This window comes from Poromitra crassiceps, assembly GCF_964638095.1.
Source record: "Poromitra crassiceps genome assembly, contig: HAP1_SCAFFOLD_132, whole genome shotgun sequence".
In the NCBI taxonomy this organism is placed as follows: Eukaryota; Metazoa; Chordata; class Actinopteri; order Beryciformes; family Melamphaidae; genus Poromitra; species Poromitra crassiceps.
The window spans coordinates 323,113-350,000 of record NW_028152229.1 but is presented as its reverse complement, the minus strand read 5'-3'; the positions used below and the strand labels follow the sequence as shown (position 1 = coordinate 350,000).

The window sequence follows — 26,888 nt, the reverse complement described above, 5'->3', positions numbered from 1 at the left end:
TCAGTCTGCTCTCTGTGTTCAGTGGATCTCTGTTTGATCTCTCACACAGGAAGTCAGTCTGCTCTCTGTGTTCAGAGGATCTCTGATTGATCTCTCACACAGGAAGTCAGTCTGCTCTCTGTGTTCAGAGGATCTGTGTTTGGCCTCTCACACAGGAAGTCAGTCTGCTCTCTGTGTTCAGTGGATCTCTGTTTGATCTCTCACACAGGAAGTCAGTCTGCTCTCTGTGTTCAGAGGATCTCTGATTGATCTCTCACACAGGAAGTCAGTCTGCTCTCTGTGTTCAGTGGATCTCTGTTTGATCTCTCACACAGGAAGTCAGTCTGCTCTCTGTGTTCAGTGGATCTCTGTTTGATCTCTCACACAGGAAGTCAGTCTGCTCTCTGTGTTCAGAGGATCTCTGTTTGGCCTCTCACACAGGAAGTCAGTCTGCTCTCTGTGTTCAGTGGATCTCTGTTTGATCTCTCTCACACAGGAAGTCAGTCTGCTCTCTGTGTTCAGTGGATCTCTGTTTGGCCTCTCACACAGGAAGTCAGTCTGCTCTCTGTGTTCAGTGGATCTCTGTTTGATCTCTCACACAGGAAGTCAGTCTGCTCTCTGTGTTCAGAGGATCTCTGTTTGGCCTCTCACACAGGAAGTCAGTCTGCTCTCTGTGTTCAGAGGATCTCTGTTTGATCTCTCACACAGGAAGTCAGTCTGCTCTCTGTGTTCAGTGGATCTCTGATTGGCCTCTCACACAGGAAGTCAGTCTGCTCTCTGTGTTCAGTGGATCTCTGATTGGCCTCTCACACAGGAAGTCAGTCTGCTCTCTGTGTTCAGAGGATCTCTGATTGGCCTCTCACACAGGAAGCCACCATTCATTCACACATTCTTATCTTCCTAAAGCCCAGATGAAAGACTGTTGTTTGAGTCCCACGGTGGCTCCGCCCGCTCGTTTCGCTCAGGACTCTTATTGTGTTTTGCACAAAGCTTGAATCAGAAGCGGCTTCGCTTCCTGCATCACTTCCTGTTCCAGACGAGAGCTGTATTTTGATTGGTTGCTGATGTGTTTTATACTCGCTGGTCGCAGCTCAGCCTCTTGCCACGCACACAAGCCCTTTTGTTTCGGGCCGCATGAGAAACATAAATCTGAAGTAAATTTATTTTTTAGCTTTTAGTGTTTTCTTCTGCCTCTATGAGGTCACAATACAATACACATTATTCTCTACTGCTTCTCTGATTGGCTGATCATTCCCTATCTCTCTGTTTTGGTCAGAAACAATAGTCAGCAATAATACTGTAGTTGCTAGTGGCAGCACTTTCCTTTCTCAAGATGTGTGTGTGTGTGTGTGTGTGTGTGTGTGTGTGTGTGTGTGTGCGTGCGCGTGCGTGCGTGCGTGTGTGTGTGCTGAGAGAAGAAGAGAACATCCACTTTGCTTTACCTCACATTTCACATATGATTCTTTCTTTCCCAAGTGAGATATCTGGGGAGAAAGCAACAATCATAGATGTTGAAAAATGATAGATTGAACCCTGGCTGAGTGTCTATATCTCCCACTGTGTGAATGTCTGTTTGACGTTATTGAACCATAAACTTCCCCACCCCAGTCAGAGAGAAATATACCATCCCACTGCTGGCCTGACAATAGTGTGTTTCCCACTGGATTGAGGTTATCTGGCGGCTAAGAGGTGGATACGCTTAGCTAGCTAAAACCATAGCAACAGAAAACGGTGTGTGCGAGGCTGAAGAAGCAGCTCTGTTGAAATGCGTCCTCAGAGGGCCTGTCTCATGTTGTTGTCTGTCAAAACACGTGTATGTGTGGGGAGACGCTGCACCAGTTGGAAAAACGGTTCCTTCTATTTTTCTATCATTCTTTCATTATATGCAGACATGTGCACAGTATGTTCAGAGCCAATGGGCTTATAAAAACATCTCACAAACACAAACAAATGAAATCAAGATGACTAGGGCTGCAGCAAATTATTATTTTAATTACCGATTATCAATTTATCCATTGTTTATTTTTTATTTTTTAGTTGATTAATTGTGATGAAATGACAAGAGAAATAAAATTACCGTAAATTCCGGACTATAAGGCGCACCGGTGTATAAGCCGCACCTTCAAAGTTGACTATTTTTTTCTTATATAAGCCGCACCGGACTATAAGCCGCGGGTGTTTTAACACCTTAAGTGCCATAGCCGAAATAATTCGTCTTACATAATCCAACGCTTAAGTGCCAGAGCCGAGTTTACTCGTCTTACATAAACATTTTTTTTTTTTTGACGGTGGTACATCAATCAACAACTTTTACATCTTCGAGATCACTATTGGAGCAAGATAATGTGTATAATCTATTTTACCGACCCACTAAGTGTTGACAGTGCTCCCCCAGACGACCGAAATCAAAGAAAAAACTGCCGCGGGACCAAGCCGTTCAAGGAAATGCCGTGGCGATTTTACAGTAATCCTTCCAAGACTTGTCTTGCCTGAGAGCGGCCGCGCACCGGCAGCAGCACACAGAGAGCGGAGAGCGATTTGCAAAATAGATCATAGGTGAAACACACTTTGAAACACCTCAGAAAGGCCAGAATCAACATCTGCCCATCGCCCACGCATTCCCCGGCCCATCTTGACTCGCACAAGGAGCGTCTGCACGCAGGCAAGCAGGCAGGCAGGCACACAGGCAGGCAGCAGCAAAAGCGCTTCTGACACGCCCGCTGTACAGCCAGGAGGAAGGAGGAGAAGACACACGGAGGGAGGAGTTTGAATGAGAGGGGTGTTTCCTGTTGTTATGGAGGAAATTACTGTTCAAAACTATTGTTTAGAATGTCTGACGGTCTTACTGATGCCAAAAATGAATGGTTAAAGTGACTGTTTCACAAAAAGCCATTTATCTCTGAATAAATTTCCAGACGCTGAAACCATGCTGTACTCAACGGCTAATATCTACATAACTACTAACTCTGCAAACTAACTCTTTTAGACAGAGAAAGCACACATTCTATTAGTTATTTTTAGATGATTGGTGTTCATGAATTTTTAACAGAAAAGAATCCTCGGCTGTTTCTAAAATGAGCCAGAATCGTCAAAAACACCCCTGGCACAACTTACCTACAGGAATGAAAACATGGCTGGCATTCAATGTGTTAATGTTTTTTTTTTTTTTTTTTTTTACAGTGCACACAGTGTCCGCGATGTGGTGAAAAGAGGGCAAGAGAGGAAATTAAAACAGAAGTGGATTTATAGTTAGAAAGAGTGCTAAAGAAGAGAGAATTCCGTTTTTTATTTTTTTATTTTAGTTACTCACAGTACTATTGACCAGTCCAACTCAAAAGATATTCGGCAGTTTCACTTTGAGCTCTTGTTCCGCCGCTGTCCATCAATGGTTATGACGAGTCTCGCTGGGTACAGTACGCCAAAGCGATATCCATTGACTTTAACCTTTTCGATGATGCTGTTGTATGTTGCGCGTTTCTGTTGCACCAACGCGGAGAGGTCCTGCCGGACGAAAAAGCGCCTACCCTCCCAGGTGAGGGGCTTCTTCCCCGCAGCCTGGAGGATGAGTTGACGGTCGGGCCAGCGGAGTAGGCAGATGAAGATGGCCCTCGGTGGCAGGCCGGGGTCTGGACGTGGCCGAGGCGCCCGGTGTGCCCTGTCCACCTCTGGTGGTTTCTCGCCTTCCTTCAGGTCCAGGATGTAACACAGGATTTTGCCACGAAAGCGTCCATGTCACCAATCTCAGCTCCCTCTTTTACATTGATCAGGCGAATGTTATTTCTTTTACTCCTGCTGATTAAGTCATCAACCTGCGTGTGCAGGGTTTCGATTTGTTTTTGCATTTTATCCACTTTCGGACTCACTGTGTTGTTTTTGTCCTCCAGTGCGCTGATGCGCTTTTCCGCATTAGAAACTCTGTTCACGCCACGGTTGCCTTATTTTCTTTAGTGATTGAGTGGATGGACTTCTGCACGTTTTCAAACTTGTTTTCAAGCTGCTCAAACCTCTGAGCGATGTCGGACTTAATCGATAGTGTTTCACGGAGTAAAAGTTTAGCCCAAGCCGTGTATCTCCAGCCTCCAGCAGGTGAGTCATTTCCTCATTCATGGCGGTGATTGCTTCGTCTTTTTCTTTCTGCTTACCTGTGTTGTGTTATGTTATGTTATGTTATGTTGTTAAAAGAGGGCAAGAGAGGAAATTAAAACAGAAGTGGATTTATAGTTAGAAAGAGTGCTAAAAAAGAGAGATTTTTTTTTTTTTTTTTTTGAAAAAATCCATAGATAAGCCGCACCGTTATATAAGCCGCAGGGGCCAAAAAAGGCCAAAAAACGGGAAAAAAGCCGCGGCTTATAGTCCGGAATTTACGGTAAGTGTGCTAGCCGGAGGGTAGGGTTGTCACATACTAGAATTTCTAACTTTGATACGATACCCTCAAAAATATTGATACTCGATGCCATTTTTGATACCATGAGGTGAGGAAATGACAACACATCAAGAGACAAAAAATAAAGGAAGACAGATAGAACATGCACGCTTCTCCATAATAGGCCTGATAAAACTCATGAACAACTTTCACCTAAGTTACACAGCAGATTAGCCCTGCTTTAGTCATCAGCCTATCAGAACACAGCAGAGTAGCCCTGCTCTAGTCATCAGCCTATCAGAACACAGCAGAGTAGCCCTGCTCTAGTCATCAGCCTATCAGAACACTTTGAGCTTGTTTGACGCAACAATAGAGAGCCGCAGTAACGAGTCCGGAAATCATCGATGCTAACAGCCCTGGTTCTTCACAGTTTTCGCCTATGGGAGTTTTGAATGGTTTTTTGGCGCGATGCTTCTAATAATCTCTCTGGGCAACGCTGGCTTAATCAAACGCGAACCAGTGTTTAGTAATATCATCTTCACTCACACAGGAGGACCACTTTTATGAGTTTTGAAGCTTTTACTTGCCGTTAAAAGGACGGCTAGCTAGCAAACGGCTAAATGAGACTACACTGTTGAGTCGATGGGGATATATACGTCAATAACGTCACCACTTCAAAGGGCGAACACGGAAATTCTCTTTCCCTCACCTGGTTCAGCCCCGTTCAGCCCGGGGTAATCAGTGCACACATCAACAACAGTCCAGGTTGAGTGCTGACGTGACGTGGAAGCCTATGCGACAGTGTGTAGTTCTGGATTAGCTTAGCTCGAGCATTTTACTTCTAGGGCTCGCATTTACGCTACAAAACTCATGAAAGTGGTCCTCATGTGTGAAGATTATCCGACGGAACTCTGGTTCGCGTTTGATTAATCTTGCGTTGCCCAGAGACCTTATTTGAAGCATCGCGGCAAAAACCCATTCAAAAATCCCATAGACAGAAACAGTGTAGAACCAGGAAGTTCGGGACTTCCGCATTCTGCCTACAAAAATACGTCATCCCTGCGGCTCTTTATGAGAGAGAGGGAAAAATCAGTAGTATGTTTAATTTTTCATTAAGTATCAATAATTATAATATCGATACTATTACTATTGATACCTGTTGCAAATGAGTATTGTATCCGTTAAAAAAAAAATCATATTGATACTTATTGATAATTTTGACAACCCTATGGGAGCGTTTTTTGTTTTTGTGTGTGAGCTTGTTATTGTGGGTTTAATGTGTCTCCTCTCTCTCTCTGCCAGGATCTTATGAAGAGTACGGCGGCAGCGGCAGACCGGCCGGTATGAACGGTACCGGGCCCGCTAAGCTGGTGGACCCGCTGGAGGACCCGGTGCCCGAGTGGGCACCTACGAAGACTTCAACACCATCGACTGGGTCCGAGAGAAGAGCAAGGACCGAGACAGACACAGAGAGGTGAGCAGGGAGGCCTCCTGTGTTTGGGCCAAGATGGGCAGCGCTATTAAAAGTTTGGCTAAGTCATAATTATTTAGCACAAATCACCGTTTACCTTGCCGTCACACCTATAATCAAGCCTTCTCGGGTACGAAAGCTATAATCAGCACGGCCGTGTAGATCTGAAAATGCAGATTAAAATGCTTTTTGTACACAAGGAAATTGCAGGTATTACTCTACTCTAGCAAACTCCAATTTGTGGACACCATTTGGCAAACAACCCGCATTTAACTGGTGATGAAAGATATTGACAAAAAAAGAATCTAATGGCGATTATTAGACAGGTTATTGCAACTGCATTATTTCATGGATCAAAGATTACCTGCAGCTGTAAAATACCTCCCTCTCTCACTCACTCACTCACTCACTCACTCACTCACTCACTCACTGACTCTCTCTCTCACTCTCTCTCACTCACTCACTCACTGACTCTCACTCTCTCTCTCTCACTCACTCACTCACTCACTCACTGACTCTCTCTCTCTCCCTCTCTCTCTCTCACTCTCTCTCACTCACTCACTCACTGACTCTCTATCTCTCACTCTCTCTCACTCACTCTCTCTCACTCACTCACTCACTCACTCACTGACTCTCTCTCTCTCCCTCTCTCTCACTCTCACTCACTCACTCACTCACTGACTCTCTATCTCTCACTCTCTCTCTCTCACTCACTCTCTCTCACTCACTCACTCACTCACTGACTCTCTCTCCCTCTCTCTCTCACTCTCTCTCACTCACTCACTCACTCACTGACTCTCGCTCACTCACTCACTCTCTCTCACTCACTCACTCACTCACTCACTCACTGACTCTCTCTCTCTCTCTCTCTCACTCTCTCTCACTCACTCACTCACTGACTCTCACTCTCTCTCACTCACTCACTCACTGACTCTCTCTCTCTCTCTCCCTCTCTCTCTCTCACTCTCTCTCACTCACTCACTCACTGACTCTCTATCTCTCACTCTCTCTCTCTCACTCACTCTCTCTCACTCACTCACTCACTCACTGACTCTCTATCTCTCACTCTCTCTCTCACTCACTCTCTCTCACTCACTCACTCTCTCACTCACTCACTCACTCACTGACTCTCTCTCTCTCCCTCTCTCTCTCTCACTCTCTCTCACTCACTCACTCACTCACTGACTCTCTCTCTCTCTCTCTCACTCGCTCACTGACTCACTCTCTGTCTCTCAAGAAATGAATTGCAGCCTCAGCGATTTGGAAATTGCATAATTGTATATTGTGATTTTGAAATGGTTCAGCTCTTCTTCATTTGTGACTGTTATTTATGCACTGTGGGCAGCTGCACTGCAGTTTGGGTTTCAGTGCCTTGGTGCATGCTGCCTTGACGGTAGTAGTTAGAGGTGCTCCGATCGATCGGCACTTGATCGGAATCGGCCGATTTGGCAGTGTTGGAATGAAACCTCATTGCGTCCGGTTGACTTAAACCAATTGCTCAGAGGAGGGAGGCCACAGGTGCGGGCTGTGACATAGAGCTGAAAGAGGAGCATTGTTTGCTTCACCGCAACCAAGCAAGGAGAATCTCCTAAGCCGTTTTCCCACATGCGTACCGGAAAATTACCTGTAAGTCAATATCGGACATTTCCCTTCACACCTCTCCTCTGGCATGTGGGAATCTATCAGCGAAATTGCCTGTATGTGGGGGGGGGGGGGGGGGGGGGGGGGGGGCGGCACTGCAGAGCGGGTGGGGAGTGACGTGTCGGCAAAACTCCGAATGGTGAAATAAGTTTGCTTGTTTATCCGTTCACCTGCATCGCGTTGAAGCACTTTTTACAGACTGGCTTCATTTGATGTGTCCGGGCTTGCCTTGGCTGCACGTAAGCAAAATACTTCCACTTTCGCTTCATGCATTTGCTTAGTCCCTGTCGGGCTGTGACTTAAGGAGGAGGACGGACTGTGGCCAGAGAGCGATCAGAGAGGAGAGGGGAAAATCAGCACAGCACACCCACACATGAAGCTGACATAGGCTACTGCTCTTATTATCACAAGATCATTTCGCCAGTTTGCTTTAATGTGCGCGAATGATTAGATTATGCCCGCTGGAACATTACGCAACGTGTGTACACCTCGCCCATGAGAGTGTCGCGGAAAATTACTGCACCCGTTTCTCACTAGTATCCGCTAAAGTGCATACCGCTCTTCTGACAGGCTAGAAAGTGGTGAAATCTCCGCGACGACGGGGTCGCGCTTATACCGGCACGGTGCCTTTCTCACATGCAGGCATTAGACCACGTACCGGTCATTTTGCGGTACAAAGCGCATGTGGGAAAAGGGCTCTAGATTAAGAGCAAACCCAGTGACTAGGGATGTCCCGATCACCTTTTTTTGCCCCCGAGTCCGAGTCCGAGTCATATGATTTTGAGTATCTGCCGATACCGAGTCCCGATCCGATATTTCTACAATGCATTGCAGAAATAGTTGGGACAACAAGTTGAGACAACTTGGATGCTTTTCCCCCCTTTTCTTCTAAGTGTTTAAGTGTTTTTATTTTAACCAACCAATATGACATCTTTGTACGGCTCTTTTATCACAACCACAACTCAGTTAGTGCAGCATTGGTTTTAAACCAAGTAAACAAAATAAAATATCTTTACAGCTTATCAATGGTGCAGCACAAAATAACAAAATAAAAAATATGACACAGACTGTTTTTTTCACTACAAACTCGCCATGTTGAAATCTAGCAATTTGAGGTGAAAGGTTGTATGGTGAAAACACATAACACATACAGTAAAATGGAGTCGTTTTAGAATCAGTAAATGGGTATATTTTGTAAGATAAAAACTGACTCTGAGAGAGAAATTACCTAGGCTATCTCTGGACACGGCTGGTAGTATTCATTTGCATGCTGCCTAATTTCATTTCACTGGCTAATGTCTGCTATTGTTTCGAGTTTCGGCCATTGAGCCACATCAATAGAATCAGGCATGGAGGTTCTCCACTGTCTGCAGCCAGGTACTCTTCTTGAGCATGCTTGCTAAATGGGGGCGGGGTGCAGCGGTGCAGCTCTGTTTACAAGTTAGACAACATGGAGACACTGAGGACAGTCTGTGTGGATTTAAAATGTTTGAAACTTTATCTGTGAGACGAGTGCAGTCCGGCCACTTCTGACACCATGGAGGAACGACAGATTTTATTCACAAGACCGACGGAATGCCGACAACAAAAAGATGTTCGTTATGGGAACTTTACTGATGGCAGTGCACTTCTGGCTTTTCTTCCTAGTCCGACTCCTAGGTGAGTTTAATCATGATCCCTAACTAACGTTACGTCTTGTTTCTGTTTTAGCCACTGTGCGACCATCTAGTTATGGTTGGACATGTGTTTTTGTATGTTTTATCGCGTTCTGATCAGTTCTGATGTGTGGCTATTCGAACACTAAACAAAGAGTATGGAAGGAAAGAAGTGACAATAGCAAGAGAACCGCGGCCATTTTGGCGCCGCAAACAACAGGACAATAGCACAGAGAGGTTTGTTGCGCCCCAAAATGGCCAATCTCTTGTGCGCTGTTGCAACGGATTAGTTCGCTTCTTATCAATGCTCACTCGTCACTCCCCACTACTAAAGTTAAAACTGCGTATGTTGCTGCGTGCAAGAGGGCTCGTGTTTACGATGAATATGACAAATTGCAATGATAAAATAAATGACAGATTGTTTATTTGGATGACTGCTGTTCCTGCTGTTGCACTCACTGGCATCCACACCATTAAAACTGATTTTCAGACTAGAGCAACCGTCATCTAAACACTTTTTTGTATATATCTTGATCAGAGTGAGGTCATGATCAGTGTACGCATAAACCGCATTACACGCCAACATTTCTGACCATTGGCTACGCTTGCATGCACACACTAACACAGCTAATGCTAGCTGATTGAGACCGGATCTGCCCCAAATACATTCGGTTTGTCCATTTGATTTCATCTTAGCCTGAATTCACTCAAGTTGTGACATTGGAAGTTTACCTGGGTATGTTATATATATATATATATATATATATATATATATATATATATATATATATATATATATATATATACATATACATATATACAGGTACTTTATTTATTTCATGTGTGCGTGCCAGTTTATAAACAGTAAGGGGGCTGTTGAAACTATACAATTCTGTATTTTCATGTTCTAAACCCTCTTCTGTATCCAGCTGGAAGGTTTGTATTATGGTTAAAATAGTGAAATGCCAGAGAGTTCACTTTGCTGTGCTTTTGGCAAACTATTTTTCAGTGACCTTAAAGGATCAGCTCACGCTAAAATCCAAAATATACTGTATATATTTCCTCTCACCTGTAGTGCTATTTATCCATCTACTGTATATCGTTTTGTGTTAGTTGCCTGAGTTTTGGAGATATCGGCCGCAGAATTTCTGCCTTCTCTCCAATACAATGGAACTGTAACAACATCTCCCTGGAGCAGGGATGCCATCCGTTGTCTAGGGGACATCTACCGTAAATTCCGGACTATAAGACGCACCGGTCTATAAGCCGCACCTTCAAAGGTGACTATTTTTTTCTTCTATAAGCCGCACCGGTCTATAAGCCGCGGGTGTTTTGATGTTTAATTACCATATGAAAGGGTTCGTGCACAGAGAGGAATGTCGGGAAAGAGATCGCTGTTTGGGGAAGCTCCCATTTATTAACATTTCAACAAAACAAAAGTCAGGTCACTAATCCCCAGACAAAATCACACATTGTGGTATTTTTTGTTTTTTTTACAGTGCACACAGTGTCCGCGGTGTGGTGAAAAGAGGGCAAGAGAGGAAATTAAAACAGAAGTGGATTTATAGTTAGAAAGAGTGCTAAAGAAGAGAGAATTCCGTTTTTTATTTTTTTATTTTAGTTACTCACAGTACTATTGACCAGTCCAACTCAAAAGATATTCGGCAGTTTCACTTTGAGCTCTTGTTCCGCCGCTGTCCATCAATGGTTATGACGAGTCTCGCTGGGTACAGTACGCCAAAGCGATATCCATTGACTTTAACCTTTTCGATTATGCTGTTGTATGTTGCGCGTTTCTGTTGCACCAACGCGGAGAGGTCCTGCCGGACGAAAAAGCGCGTACCCTCCCAGGTGAGGGGCTTCTTCCCCGCAGCCTGGAGGATGAGTTGACGGTCGGGCCAGCGGAGTAGGCAGATGAAGATGGCCCTCGGTGGCAGGCCGGGGTCTGGACGTGGCCGAGGCGCCCGGTGTGCCCTGTCCACCTCTGGTGGTTTCTCGCCTTCCTTCAGGTCCAGGATGTAACACAGGATTTTGCCACGAAAGCGTCCATGTCACCAATCTCAGCTCCCTCTTTTACATTGATCAGGCGAATGTTATTTCTTTTACTCCTGCTGATTAAGTCATCAACCTGCGTGTGCAGGGTTTCGATTTGTCTTTGCATTTTATCCACTTTCGGACTCACTGTGTTGTTTTTGTCCTCCAGTGCGCTGATGCGCTTTTCCGCATTAGAAACTCTGTTCGCTTATTTTCTTTAGTGAGTGAGTGGATGGACTTCTGCACGTTTTCAAACTTGTTTTCAAGCTGCTCAAACCTCTGAGCGATGTCGGACTTAATCGATAGTGTTTCACGGAGTAAAAGTTTAGCCCAAGCCGTGTATCTCCAGCCTCCAGCAGGTGAGTCATTTCCTCATTCATGGCGGTGATTGCTTCGTCTTTTTCTTTCTGCTTACCTGTGTTGTGTTATGTTATGTTATGTTATGTTGTTAAAAGAGGGCAAGAGAGGAAATTAAAACAGAAGTGGATTTATAGTTAGAAAGAGTGCTAAAAAAGACAGATTTTTTTTTTTTTTTTGAAAAAATCCATAGATAAGCCGCACCGTTATATAAGCCGCAGGGGCCAAAAAAGCCCAAAAAACGGGAAAAAAGCCGCGGCTTATAGTCCGGAATTTACGGTAATTCTCATTTTCAAATCAAGGTGTGTTTTTTCTGCAATGTAGGCTATAGTTGAAAATCAACATGGCATTCTGAGGAGAGAAGAGTGTGTGCAGGCACGAGTGGAGTGACATCCATGCCGTGTGTAAATGGATCCAAGCAAGGATTTCCTGCACTGCATGGAGATGTGGAGACTGTCTGCGCTCAGGCGTACGTCACACACACACACACACACACACACACACACACTGATCTAGGCTACATCACACTCCATTGTATTGTGTTATTCTTCTATTTATAGCCTGTAAAATTCATGCTTGAGTTGTTTTGATTCTCACTGTTTTTGGGGCCGGTGTGCAGCATGCACAGCAGGGCCCTTACATTCCACTCAGTCGCCGCATTTGAGCACGGATCCAGGGCGAGGTAATGTCTTTCCACTTTCCAGTCCGGTAGGTGGCGGTAATGCACCTCTGGCTAATATTGTCTCTAGCTCATTACAAGGAGGACGCTGCAGCATTAAAGTTGAGAGCCTGTGTCCCAGTTCACTTGAACGCAACACATCGTTGCCTTGAACCAATGGTGACTGGTGAAAAGTGAAAAAAGCTCTCTCTGACTCTGTCTGCTTCATGTGTGGGCGTGCCGACTTTCCCCCGTTCCCTCTCTGCTCGCTCTATGGCCAGTCCTTCAGTCCTCCACAGCAGCCCGACACACAGGACAGACACAGCGAAAATGGCAGCGGCTTCTTCTGAGTCTTGCAAGCCGCCCAACGCTTGTAGAAAAAGCAGATGCACGAAGCGAAATATGGAAATATTTTGTATACGTTGCCGACAGCGAAGGCAAGCCCGTGGACACATCGAAACCAGTGTGTAAAAGGTGCTTCAACGCGACCAAAGCGAAAGGCTCAAACACATCGAACCTGGCTAAACATCTTGCCGACAGGCACCCCGACCTGTTCAAAGACATAATAAGCCTACATTTCAATAGCCTACATTTATGTGTGAAAATAATATATATTACTAGATTAACCATAAATCTGGCACTTCATGTTAATGAAGTTTAAACCCAGGATTATTAACCCACATAGGCTACACTACAGCACAGGTGACAGGCACACTACAGTTGATGTGCACTAAAGTAGACTGAACACAAATGACTCAATACACCTTGGCAGAGTTCTGCACTTTACTGAGCACACCGGCCCTATGCCAGGTTTCGACCTGGCCTTGTTTTCATTGAAATCATCCTCTGCTATTTTAAGAAGTCACAAATCTTCAACCTTTAGATTGCTAATATTTGTATAGCTTCAAACCTCTGATTATCTATAGCCTACATTTTAAGCAACATTACAATTCAATTATGAACAATTTCCCAAAGAGTTTGAAACCTCACTTTGTAATTAAATTGCATACTTAACACTTTGAGTGCCACGGCCCTTGGGCAAAAGGTGCTGTACTGTGCCACATAGGCCGCAATGCATTTTAAAACAGTAATATCATTTCTTTAATAATTACTATGTAAACACTGAACACGCACAAATAACGATGAGACTCTCTTCTATCACCTGCAAAAAAAAGTTTATTGATCCCATTTTCCGTTCTTTAGTTATCAGCCGGAGAAGATAGCTTGATTTAACAAAAAAGAGCAGTTTTTTTCTAGAAGCTGAGATAATGGCCCTTTTGTGAAATTAAACATTTCAAACACATCACTGACTCTGAAGCTAATTTTCTGATGTAGTCACACCTCAAAAATAATTTCCTTCAATAAAACAGTGAAGGCCAGGGAATTTTGTTTGGCAGAATAATATTTTTAGCTGCAACCAGCAGCGCTGGCCCCTGCGTGCGCTGCTGGTTGCAGCTTCTTGCTGATCTTGATTTGCTGCTGGTGGGCATCAGATATTCTGGCTTGCGTTTGCCAACCCTGTCCTGCTGCCTGGGTCTGTCTGGGTCAGTGTTGTGTGCTGCTCTGCGTGCCCCCCCCCCCCCCCCCCCCCCCGCCCCGCCCCGCCTCAACTGCACACTCCTCCTGTATGGGAGGTGGCTCTCTGCTGAGTTTGCTCTGCACTGTGAAGGGTGCGCGACATCCAGCTTTTTCCGCGTGTGTTTGTCACCGGCTACTACTGTATGCTTCCAGTTGAGAATAATAACGGCTGATCATGCGAATGGGCTGTCGCAGCCGACACGGAGGTGCTCAATTGTGACAGCAGATTGGCTGCTGCAGGGGCACAGCTAACGTTATATGCTTCAATGAAGCAGCTGCATACGGACGGATGCGATGCGATTTCCTTTTCCCCAACGACTTCTTCTGTGTGTTTTACTCCACTTTCTCTCATCTGGAGTGCGCTGTCGCCACCTAAGGGTTCTGTAAAATAGGTTAGACACATTCAATAGCTCTCATATTGTAAGAGGCGATGTAAGAAGCTGAGATCGACACCCCCCCGTCAAAAAAACAATTTCGAGTTATTGACCCCATTTGGCGTCGCTGGCACTCTACGGTAAATTTCTAATGACGCCATATGGCGTCGCTGGCACTCAATGTGTTAATTTAACCCTGCTGTATCTACAGAGCTGCTTGGTGGGAGGACAGAGATCTGGCGTAGGAGGGGAGGAGCATTGTCCAAATGAATCCTTCAAAAGAGGTGAGAAGAATATCACTGTTGTGTCAGTGATGTTGCAACACACACACACACACACACACACACACACACACACACACACACACACACACACACACACACACACATACACACACACACTGTGCACCCCTGTCCTAATTCTTTATGTCTTCCTTTATGCAAACAGAGAGACACCAAGAGACCCAAACGCATTCACACTGGAGTGAAGTCCTACCACTGTGATCAATGTGGGAGCAGGTTCAGTCTGTTAGGTAACCTAAAAACACACAAATGCATTCACACTGGAGAGAAGCCCTACCACTGTGACCAATGTGGGAGCATATTCAGTCTGTTAGGTAACCTAAAAACACACAAACGCATTCACACTGGAGAGAAGCCCTACCACTGTGACCAAGGTGGGAGCAGGTTCAGTCTGTTAGGTAACCTAAAAACACAAACGCATTCACACTGGAGAGAAGTCCTACCACTGTGACCAATGTGGGAGCAGGTTCAGTCTGTTAGGTAACCTAAAAACACACAAATGCATTCACACTGGAGAGAAGCCCTACCACTGTGACCAATGTGGGAGCATATTCAGTCTGTTAGGTAACCTAAAAACACACAAACGCATTCACACTGGAGAGAAGCCCTACCACTGTGACCAAGGTGGGAGCAGGTTCAGTCTGTTAGGTAACCTAAAAACACAAACGCATTCACACTGGAGAGAAGTCCTACCACTGTGATCAATGTGGGAGCAGAGTCAGTCTGTTAGGTAACCTAAAAACACACAAACGCATTCACACTGGAGAGAAGCCCTACCACTGTGACCAATGTCGGAGCAGAGTCAGTCTGTTAGGTAACCTAAAAACACACAAACGCATTCACACTGGAGAGAAGCCCTAGCACTGTGACCAATGTGGGAGCAGAGTCAGTCTGTTAGGTAACCTAAAAACACACAAACGCATTCACACTGGAGAGAAGCCCTACCACTGTGACCAATGTGGGAGCAGAGTCAGTCTGTTAGGTAACCTAAAAACACACAAACGCATTCACACTGGAGAGAAGCCCTACCACTGTGACCAATGTGGGAGCAGAGTCAGTCTGTTAGGTAACCTAAAAACACACAAACGCATTCACACTGGAGAGAAGCCCTAGCACTGTGACCAAGGTGTGAGCAGAGTCAGTCTGTTAGGTAACCTAAAAACACACAAACGCATTCACACTGGAGAGAAGCCCTACCACTGTGACCAAGGTGGGAGCAGTTTCAGTCATAACCAGGATTTAACCATCTGCACCTGATCTGCACGGTAAAGGATCTGATTAAAGATGCACACATATCTGCGTGTGCTATAATATAGCACACATATCTGCTATATGACACATATCATAGATATAGCTCACTCTGTACACTAACCTGACACTGAACCATCCAGCCGTGTAAGAGTGACCTGACACTAAAGATCCAGCCGTGTTCAGAGTGACACTGTTCAGAGTGACACTGTTCAGACTGACACTGACGATCAACCTTGTTCAGCTCCCTGACAGCGATGATCTGAGCGTTTGTAGGTCAGCCATTGAGGGACCTAACACGGACGATCCGGCCTTGTACAGAGTGACCTAACACAACCGATCCAGTCATGTTCAGAGTGACCGAACACTAACGATCCAGCCGTATTCAGAGTGACCTGACACTAACGATCAGCCGTGTAAGTGACCTGACACTAACGATCAGCCGTGTTCAGAGTACTGACACCTAACGATGAAGCCGTGTTCAGAGTACTGACACCTAACGATGAAGCCGTGTTCAGAGTACTGACACCTAACGATGAAGCCGTGTTCAGAGTGACTTAACAACGACTAACGATCCAGCCATGCTCGGCTGCAACGGGTGACTTAACACTAACGACTGCAACCGTGTTCAGGTCAGCCATGTACAGAGTGAGCTATATCTATGATATGTGTCATATAGCAGATATGTGTGCTAGATTATAGCACACGCAGATATGTGTGCATCATCACAGGCCCCAGAGCTCAGGGGGCCTATAACCCAGAGCCTCTTCACAGGACCACTGCATATCTCAAATGATCCCTTAGAGAGAGCCCCAACCCTTTATTTTTGACCAAATGTTCCATAAGTTTATGAACAATTACAGGGTTATTGTTTTTTTCTGTTTACTGTAAATCCTGTGTTATTGAGACATGAGCCAAAATTAGTACAGCCAGCCGCCAAATGCTGGTAAAAGTGGCTGGTAGATTTGCTTCACTCACCATCCAAAAGAACAATGGTAATCTATTGAGTGGCTGGTAAAATGTGAACATTCACTAGCCATTTGGTGGACAAAAAAAGTGAATTTTGTTGCCTTTATGGAGATACAGGTGAATGTATTTATTGTTGTTGTGCTGTTGGCTTTGAGTTCAGGTGGCTGACTGTGATGTAAATCCTGTTGAGTCAAGTGCATGTATGCCTTAGTTGTCATTGTGTGTGCGCTGCATGTGTCCAGGCCCAGGGGTCCATCATGTCATAATCCACCTATGTGTGTGTGCGCTGCATGTGTCCAGGCCCAGGGGTCCATCATGTCATAATCCACCTATGTGTGTGTGCGCTGCATGTGTCCAGGCCCAGGGGCCCATCATGTCATAATCCACCTATGTGTGTGTGCGCTGCATGTGTCCAGGCCCAGGGGTCCATCATGTCATAATCCACCTATGTGTGTGTGCGCTGAATGTGTCCAGGCCCAGGGGTCCATCATGTCATAATCCACCTATGTGTGTGTGCGCTGCATGTGTCCAGGCCCAGGGGTCCATCATGTCATAATCCACCTATGCCAACACATTGATTTAGAATCTTTATTTTAGATGGAAAATATCACTCACAAAAGGAAATGGGCGACCAAGAAGCCACACATACAAGTCAAAGTCAAATTTGGAGACCATCTGTCCCAAGAACAGCAAAGCCATCCAAACTATTTGTAAAGATTTAAAGATTGTAATGCCTGTAGTTACTGTAGCAGGCTTATGTGTTAATTTCTTGTTGCATTCTTTTACTTCTGTCAATGAAGTTATAGCAGCCTACTTGTTGATCAATTACTGTATATGCTGAATGACACTAAGCGACCGTTTAAACATTTTCCTCAAATATTTTCTTCCCTTCAGAATCTGGACTGTAAAGAGCCAATGTTTACCATTGTGTATTTGCTGGTATAACAAGTTGTTCTACCAGCAAATACACAATGGTAAACATTGGCTCTTTATGGGGTAAATGCCAAATGCCATTGGGTAAATGGCAGATCTGTTTCGACCTCACTCTGACCGTCACTACGGTCAAATAGGATGATAGCCCTCGTTCCGCCTACTCTCGAGACCAATATATCAACAAAGTCATGCCCATGACCCACGGAGGCGGAACCTCCCCCACTATAAAAGGGGGGGCAATTTCCGGCCCGACCTCTTTGCCTTTCTCGCCTCAGAAGACCGGGACAGGTAGTGTACTGAATTACACTGGGTAAACCACCTTTCAATTCTTCACCTGTGGGTGCAGGTGCCTAGTGTCCCTGTGAATTGTGTTGGTTTGCTGCTTAATATTGCTTGTATGTGCTAGTGTGTTATGCTAAGCTGCATTGTTAGATTGCTTGCTACATGCTAGTGTTAAGCTAAGGCTTAGCTTGGCTGGGTAGCTTAGCTGCTAAGCCTAGGGTAGCTTGGCTTGGTAGCTTAGCTGCTGAGCTATTGATTGTTTGTAGCCACAGGCTAGTTGCTAACAGGCTAGCTTGGGCTTTACTGTGTGCTGGGAATTCTGTGTCTTGCAGGTTACCCATCAGTGACACTTCAATTAAAGAAAGTTTGATACCCCAGACCACTGTACGCAGTGGGGGGATTTATGTGAGTCTCGCTAGGTGCGTACGCGTACCGGTGCGGGCCACTACTTAATTAATTGCCCTTTACTGCTGTTCGCAGCTAGTGGGGTTGGTCTTGCTCTGGCCGAATCCTGCTGTTACATCATGGCTTTATGCTGTCGACTTTGTCGGTCGAGGATGGACCCCCAGGATGGGCACCGGGAATGCCCATCATGCTTGGGTATGGACCATATCTCAGAAGACGTGGACAATCCCTGCAGTGCAGCGGTTGACCTGTCAAGAAGGGAGAGACTGCGTAGATTGGACGAGGTCCGTAACTCTACGTCCGAACGTGGGAGGAGGAAGGACCGCGGTTCGGACAGGTCTGGTCATTATAAGAGCTCTCGCAAACGCTCGCATGAACGTCGTCAGGATTCCAGAGACAGGTCGGACCGGGAGCAGACCCCTAGACCTGCTAAGCGGCCAGCCCCAGCTTCAGTAGCGGGGAACGGCAGCGCAGACACACAGATGCAAGTGTTGACTGCCATCCAGAGTTTGGCTCAGAGGATGGACAGATTAGAGGCTCGTCATTCCGCTAGCCGGGACACTGTTCCTTCACGGGGGCCACAGAGCCATGTTGGGGGGGCCGCCAGGGAGGAGGCAGACGTGCTGTCGCTTTACGCGCCCCACTCGATACTGGATAGTGAACGGCGTTCAGAAAGCGGAAGCCATGTAGCGGGTCCCCATTCAGATTCCGCTGAGGTGGATGACCAGTCAGCGTTGGTGGAGGACGGGTCTGCCACTAAGTCTCTGATGGATAGAGTACTAAGTGCAGCAAGAATTGTCGGCTTACAGCCTCCCGTGCCCAACCCAGCCCCTGTAGGAGGTGTTTGGGAGGGCATATCTCATGTTAGTGCCCCTCCGGACATTCCGGTGGCAGACGACTATGCCTCGATGCTGAGGACAGCATGGTCGAAGCCGTCGCAGAAGCCACAATTCAATGCGGGCTGTAGACGGCTGGCTAATGCCTGTTACCCAGCGGAGACTGGGTTAGGGGATATGCCACCAGTGGAGCAGGCGATAGCGTCATGGACAACGCTGGGCCCAGCCCGTGTTTCTCATAATCCTCGCTGCCCCAGGAAGGAGTGTGCCAAAACTGATCGGCTGATATCGCGCTCGTTTAATGCTAATGCACGGGCAGCTCGTATGGGCAATGCCTTGGCTCTGCTCCTGGCAGCATTGCGTAAGACAATGCCTGTGGAAGATCAAGATTCCAGGGCTCTGATTGATTCGGCTTTGTCGGCTCACTCGCAACTGACACGCGATGTGGGGGAGGCGATGTCATCAGCAGTGTTGTGTCGTAGGCAAGTATGGCTGGCACAAACTTCATTGCCTGAGGCCATAAAGGGTGAGCTAATGGAGCTGCCAGTGGTGTCTGGTCAAGTGTTTCATCCAGGGTCTCAAGACGTGCTGGACAGGGCGGAGCGCTCTATCAATTTGAGGGACACGGTCCAACGGGCGTGTCGTCAGCCAGCCCCGGCCTTTAAACAGGGGTTTAAGGTGCCACAGGGGTTTAGGGTGCCACAGAAAGCACAACAATCTGCTTGGCATAGACAAGCTAGTGGGGGCCCGGCTGGGCCTCAGGGTCAGAGTTTTCGTGGCCACACTCAAAACCCTGCCACTAACCCCCAGAGGAGATCTCAGTTCCGGGGGGGTGGTAAGCAGAGGGGCTCAGGCAGAGGTGCAGGCCGCAACGGCGGTCCTGCATAGGGGTCAGGGGCCAGCCGTCAAGTGTCCCTTCCAGCTGTCTCGAGAAAGGGCCAGTTGGGAGGGAGCAGTGTCGGACCCATGGGTGTTGTCAACAGTAGCTCATGGGTATTGGCTGCAGTTTCGGCGGCGGCCCCCCCCCCCTTTTCAGAGGTCCATCATACCATCGTCAAGGACCCATTATTAGAGCCCGTACTGGTGGAGGAGGTGCGGGGTCTACTGCAGAAAGGTGCTGTTTCAGAGGTGCCGCTCAGCGCACAGCGGACTGGGTTTTACTCCACCTACTTCTTAGTTCCAAAAAAGGACGGTGGTCATCGGCCTATTCTCGACCTCAGGCGACTCAACCGTTACCTGAAGGTCCTACCATTCAAAATGATGCATACAAGAATCGTCATGCAGGCGATCAATGCAGGGGAGTGGTTTACGTCCATCGATCTGAAGGATGCGTATTTCCACGTTCCGATTTGGCCAGAGCACAGACCTTTCCTCCGCTTTGCTTTCAAGGGCAGAGTTTACCAATTTCAAGTTCTGCCATTCGGCCTGTCACTCTCACCGAGAATCTTTACTCGGGTGGTCTCGGCAGCCCTAGCCCCCCTCCAATTGAGAGGTCTCAAGATCCTGCCATACCTGGACGACTGGTTGGTATGTGCCCCCTCTCGGGACCAGGTGGTCCGGGACATGGAGAGGGTGTTGGTGCATGTGCAGTCTCTGGGGTTCGTGGTGAACTGGAAGAAGAGCAATCTGCAGCCTTCGCAACATAGTAGGGTCATCTGTGGCACTTCCGTGACCGTGGAGAGCGAAGGTCCGTTTCTCAATGGATTTGTCATCTAGGAGGGTTAATAAACAAATTTAGCCGGGGTGTATTTTTAAAAAAGGCGGGGAAAATATTTGAGAGACCAAAATCCAAAATGGCTGCTGTGGAAATGAACTTTTTAATGCTTTGACCTACAATGATGCACAATACATGGTTTCAGAGCTTATTCTGGTCAAGGAATACATATTTGGTGTTTATATAATGATTTGACCTATTTTTGACCTTCAAATCCAAGATGGCTGCCAATTTTGAGGCAGTTTTTTCAAAATCGTCATAGAGCCTTCATATTAGGCTTGAATGACAGGTCTTCTCATGATGAGTTGAATAATATACAGTATAAGTACACAGAAGTAATCTCTGAGGTCAATAAAGTCAATGTTTGTGTGTAAACAACAGTTGCTGATTTGCGGTTTCCCATTAAATAGGGTAGGCTACTGAGAATATGGTGTCCAGTTCATCCCATCACATTTTCATAATGAACCAAAAACAATTTTGCACTATAGCCTAACATAAAATAGTATTCTGTATGCAAAGCTAGCAAGGTTAGTTGCTTGAGCTGAATTTAAAGGTCAACTCAAAACAAACAATGAAATTAACTTTGAAATTAAAACTGAATCCTAGGCTACTAAATTTCATCAGCACACAGTAAAGGAAACTTGTCTTTGAACTCAGCTGACTGTCTAGTCCTAATCCCTGTTGTGCAATGTCCCTTTTCAGTGAAGTTTTAGTTTTTGTTAAGAGTATGGACTTTTAATCTTGACCTTGTTGGTAGGCAACGGCCCTTTTTCAGTCAAGCATTTTCAGATTAGCTCAGTCAGTCTGTGAAGCAGTCAGTGTCAGCACTTGCGCGAGCTCGCTTTTTCTCTAACTAATGTTAACATTACACACTTTAAGACACTTTGTTTGAGGATATCAACGTTATTCACTAGTCTAAAGATAGTTCTACCATCAAGAACATATAAAACAAAAGCAAAAACAATTTTTATTTGCAGAAGTCATCATTGATATTTGGTGTTAGCTAACGTTAGGTAACGTTATTATTTTTAGCTAAAGTTAATGTTATCTGTCTCCACACTTCTGTCAACTGACATATGCATTTGCTTTTGAAAATAAACAGCCTGGCTTGCTTAAGCATAACTGAAGATTAAATAGAAATATAACATGACGAATGCATGTACCGATTGGTTGCCCCATCTTCCCAGGAGGTGGTGGTGTAAACATCATCAAATTTATCAAGTCCTGACCAGTCTTGGGCTTTTAATTGTAAGCTGTCCCATTTTCCTTGATTTATTGTATCGGTGGGCTTGCAAGGCTTGTCACATTTTAGGACACATTCTTAGGACATTGTGTGCTTTGTCTTTCATTGGGAGGGAAAGCAACTCGCTATTATATTACTGTTATATTATATTGCTGTTATACGCTGTTTATTTTCAAAAGCAAATGCATATGTCAGTTGACAGAATTGTGGAGACAGATAACATTAACTTTAGCTAAAAATAATAACGTTACCTAACGTTAGCTAACACCAAATATCAATGATGACTTCTGCAAATAAAAATAGTTTTTGCTTTTGTTTTATATGTTCTTGATGGTAGAACTATCTTTAGACTAGTGAATAACGTTGATAACCTCAAACAAAGTTTTATTTTAATTTTTTTATCCCATTTTTATCCCCCATTAGTGCTAACATAATTTCTTTATCCTGGTTGCTACTCCACCCTCTGCTGATCTGGGGAGAGCCGAAACTGGCTCCATGCTTCCTCCGAGACATGGGCAGTTAGCCAGCCGCTTCTTTTCACCTGACAGGGGAAGCTTCACCGGTAGGACATAGCACGTGGGAGGTTCACACTATTCCAACCAGTTCCCCTCCCTCTGAACAGGCGCCGTTAACGACCAGAGGAGGAACCACATTAGCAACCAGGATATTGCATGTTTTTGGTGAAGGGGGTTCCTATATGAAGGAAACCCCCGGGAGGCACGGGGAGAACATGCAAACTCCACACAGAAAGGCCCTTTTGACGACCCCACCCGGGCGGTGGGCACTCGAGGACATGCGGACGGGCACGCATTCCTTCAGCGTTCACATCGTCCCAGGTGGGAATCAAACCCACGACCTTCGAGCTCTGAGGCGATAGTGCTTACCACTACACCACCGTACCTCCTTTTATATCCTCAAACAAAGTGTCTTAAAGTGTGTAATGTTAACATTAGTTAGAGAAAAAGCGAGCTTGCGCAAGTGCTGACACTGACTGCTTCACAGACTGACTGAGCTAATCTGAAAATGCTTGACTGAAAAAGGGCCGTTGCCTACCAACAAGGTCAAGATTAAAAGTCCATACTCTTAACAAAAACTAAAACTTCACTGAAAAGGGACATTGCACAACAGGGATTAGGACTAGACAGTCAGCTGAGTTCAAAGACAAGTTTCCTTTACTGTGTGCTGATGAAATTTAGTAGCCTAGGATTCAGTTTTAATTTCAAAGTTAATTTCATTGTTTGTTTTGAGTTGACCTTTAAATTCAGCTCAAGCAACTAACCTTGCTAGCTTTGCATACAGAATATTATTTTATGTTAGGCTATAGTGCAAAATTGTTTTTGGTTCATTATGAAAATGTGATGGGATGAACTGGACACCATATTCTCAGTAGCCTACCCTATTTAATGGGAAACCGCAAATCAGCAACTGTTGTTTACACACAAACATTGACTTTAATGACCTCAGAGATTACTTCTGTGTACTTATACTGTATATTATTCAACTCATCATGAGAAGACCTGTCATTCAAGCCTAATATGAAGGCTCTATGACGATTTTGAAAAAACTGCCTTTTAGAGCTCAAAATTGGCAGCCATCTTGGATTTGAAGGTAAGTCAAATCATTATATAAACACCAAATATGTATTCCTTGACCAGAATAAGCTCTGAAACCATGTATTGTGCATCATTGTAGGTCAAACCATTAAAAAGTTCATTTCCACGGCAGACATTTTGGATTTTGGTCTCTCAAATATTTTCCCCGCCTTTTTTAAAAATACACCCCGGCTAAATTTGTTTATTAACCCTCCTAGATGACAAATCCATTGAGAAACGGACCTTCGCTCTCCACGGTCACGGAAGTGCCACAGATGACCCTACTAACAGGTGAGCTTTCTGGGCCTCCAGTTCGACTCTGTGACTATGAATGCACGTCTCACTCCTCAGAGGGTGGAAAGTCTGGTGGGAGCATTACAACAGTTTCAGCTGGGGAAGCTGGTGACTGTGCACAGAGTCCAGAAACTGCTGGGATTGATGGCAGCAGCTTCAGTGGTGATTCCCCTGGGCCTGTTGAAAGCAAGGTCTATGCAGCGGTGGTTGAACTCCTTTCATTTTCATCCGAAAAGGGACAGGAGGAGGACACTGCTTGTCACACGGGCCTGCATGCAGGCCTTGCTCCCCTGGAGGGACGGGGACCTCCTCCACAGCGGGACAGCATTGGGGAATCTGCCTCACAGGAGGTCGGTGGTCACGACAGATGCCTCTCTGACGGGTTGGGGAGCCGTCTGGGAGGGCAGAACAGTGAGGGGCATGTGGGAGCCCCCGTGGTCATTGGAGCATATAAATGTGCTCGAATTGAGGGCAGTACATCTTGGCCTCAAAGGTTTGTTGCCGGCCATACAAGGGAGGCATGTGCTGGTGAGAACGGACAGCACCTCTGCGGTTTACCATGTCAACCACCAAGGTGGGACGAGGTCACTACGCTGTCTGCAGGTAGCGAAGGAGCTACTGGTTTGGGCATGGCCTCGGCTGGCCTCTTTGAGGGCAGTCCACATCCCGGGGGTAGAAAACCTGGCAGCGGACATGCTGTCCAGGACAGGACCCCTCCCGGGGGAGTGGCGGTTACACCCAGAGGTTGTGACCCAAATCTGGCAGAGATACGGCGTGGCCCAAGTCGATCTCTTCGCAACCAGGGAGACAACACATTGCCAGGAATGGTACTCACTCACAGGCCAGGGGGGCAGTTTGGGCCTGGATGCACTGTCACAAGAATGGCCGACAGGCTTGTTATATGCTTTTCCCCCTCTCCCTCTGATTCCTCAGGTCCTCCGAAGGGTCAGGGAGGGTCGTTACAGAGTTCTGCTGGTGGCTCCACGTTGGCCGGGGAGGCCGTGGTTTCCGGAGCTGCTTCAGCTGAAGTGGGGTCATCCAGAACAGTTGCCATCCAGAGCGGACCTTCTGTCGCAAGTAGGCGGGCAGATTTGGCACCCAAACCCAACCGCGCTGCGATTGTGGGTGTGGCCTCTGCAGAGTCCATCTCTCAACAGTTAGACGAGACTGTCCGTGAGACGTTGGGTAATGCTCGAGCTCCGTCCACTCGAGCTAGTTACTCCATGAGATGGAGGATCTTTTCAGATTGGTGTAAAGACACGAATGTCGAGCCAGTAACCTGCTCGGTGCCGCTGGTTCTCCGTTTCCTGCAGTTGCAGTTGAGTCAAGGCAAGGCAGCCAGTACAATTAAGGTCTATGCCTCAGCTATTTCAGCATTCCATGGAGGAGCCGATGGCCTGCCTTTGGGGCGGCATCCTTGGGTGTGTGATTTCCTGAAGGGGGCCCGTCGCTTGTGCCTAAGTCGGACTGTGCGGCCACCAAGCTGGGACTTACCCCTGGTGTTACAATCTCTCACTAAGGCACCATATGAGCCGCTTGCTGATGCGGACTTGAGAGCTCTGTCGGGTAAGACAGCCTTTCTTTTGGCTATTTGTTCGGCTAAACGGGTGGGAGAGCTGTGTGCTCTCTCTGTTAGCGAGGACTGTTTACGGTGGAGGCTGGATGGCACAGGAGTGTCACTCTGGCCTAACCCGGCCTTTTTGCCAAAGGTACTTACACCTCAATCTAGAAACCAGGTTCTGGAGCTGGGTCAATTTCAACCCTCCTCCTCCTCGCAGGCAGAACAGGAGGAGTTGCTTACACTGTGTCCAGTGAGGACATTGCGTGCCTATGTGGCTCGTACTCAGCTTCTAAGGGGGTCTCAAACTCAACTTTTTGTCTGCTATGGGAAGGCAAGACTGGGGTTACCGCTGTCTAAGCAGCGTTTGTCCCACTGGTTAGTCGATGTAATTTCCCATGCTTATGTGGAACAGGGGTCTCTGGTTCCTACAGGGATACGAGCCCACTCAACCAGAGGTGTGGCGACTTCATGGGCTGCACTGAAAGGAGTTCCTTTGGGGGACATTTGTGCTGCAGCGTCATGGTCTACACCATGTACGTTTGCAAGATTTTACAGAGTAGACGTTACTTGGGCAGCACCAGTGAGCACGGCTGCTTTGATGTCGGTTGCCCAGCGAGATGGGGAGGATTAGGTTGTCCTGTTCCTCGCGACCCTTTTGGTATGAGTCATCCTATTTGACCGTAGTGACGGTCAGAGTGAGGTCGAAACAGATCGTAAGTTATGAATGTAACTATGGATCTGTGAGACCGAAGGATGACCGTCACTAGTCCTTGTCGCTCGGAACACTCTGAGGCGTTCAAGGTAAGAGGTCGGGCCGGAAATTGCCCCCCCTTTTATAGTGGGGGAGGTTCCGCCTCCGTGGGTCATGGGCATGACTTTGTTGATATATTGGTCTCGAGAGTAGGCGGAACGAGGGCTATCATCCTATTTGACCGTAGTGACGGTCATCCTTCGGTCTCACAGATCCATAGTTACATTCATAACTTACGTTATATTTACCATACATTTACCATAAAAAATGTAGGCTACATTGTACTGAATGAAACAAATGTTTGATGCAACCACGTGTAAATAGTGGAGTAGATCCCACATCAGCTGCACAACAAATGTTCCAAGACCAGAAATGCATAGACTTGAACCCCCCCTACCCCCCCCCCCCCCCACACACACACACACACACACACACACACACACACACACACACACACACACACACACAACCCAACCAAGAAGAATAACGAACACAGACATCAGAAAGTCAAGTCATTTTACCGAGAACATGGACATGGCAATCTTTACAAGGAATAAGACCAGGGGCTCCCAACCTTTTTTGCTTGTGACCCAACTTTGATGTCACAAAAATCTAGGGACCCAAGACATTCAAATTCCAACGTTAGTC

At 46.4% G+C, this 26,888-nt stretch overlaps 1 pseudogene across 1 annotated transcript in view; it reads left to right on the top strand.

Moving 5' to 3' along the window:
* LOC310800919 overlaps positions 1–26,888 on the top strand; it is an 85,711-nt pseudogene that overhangs the window by 17,059 nt on the left and 41,764 nt on the right. The window contains exons 3-5 of the transcript in view: positions 5,645–5,816; positions 14,322–14,394; positions 14,558–14,642. The product of the transcript in view is annotated as an uncharacterized misc_RNA (transcript). The remainder of the gene's footprint in view (positions 1–5,644; positions 5,817–14,321; positions 14,395–14,557; positions 14,643–26,888) is intronic.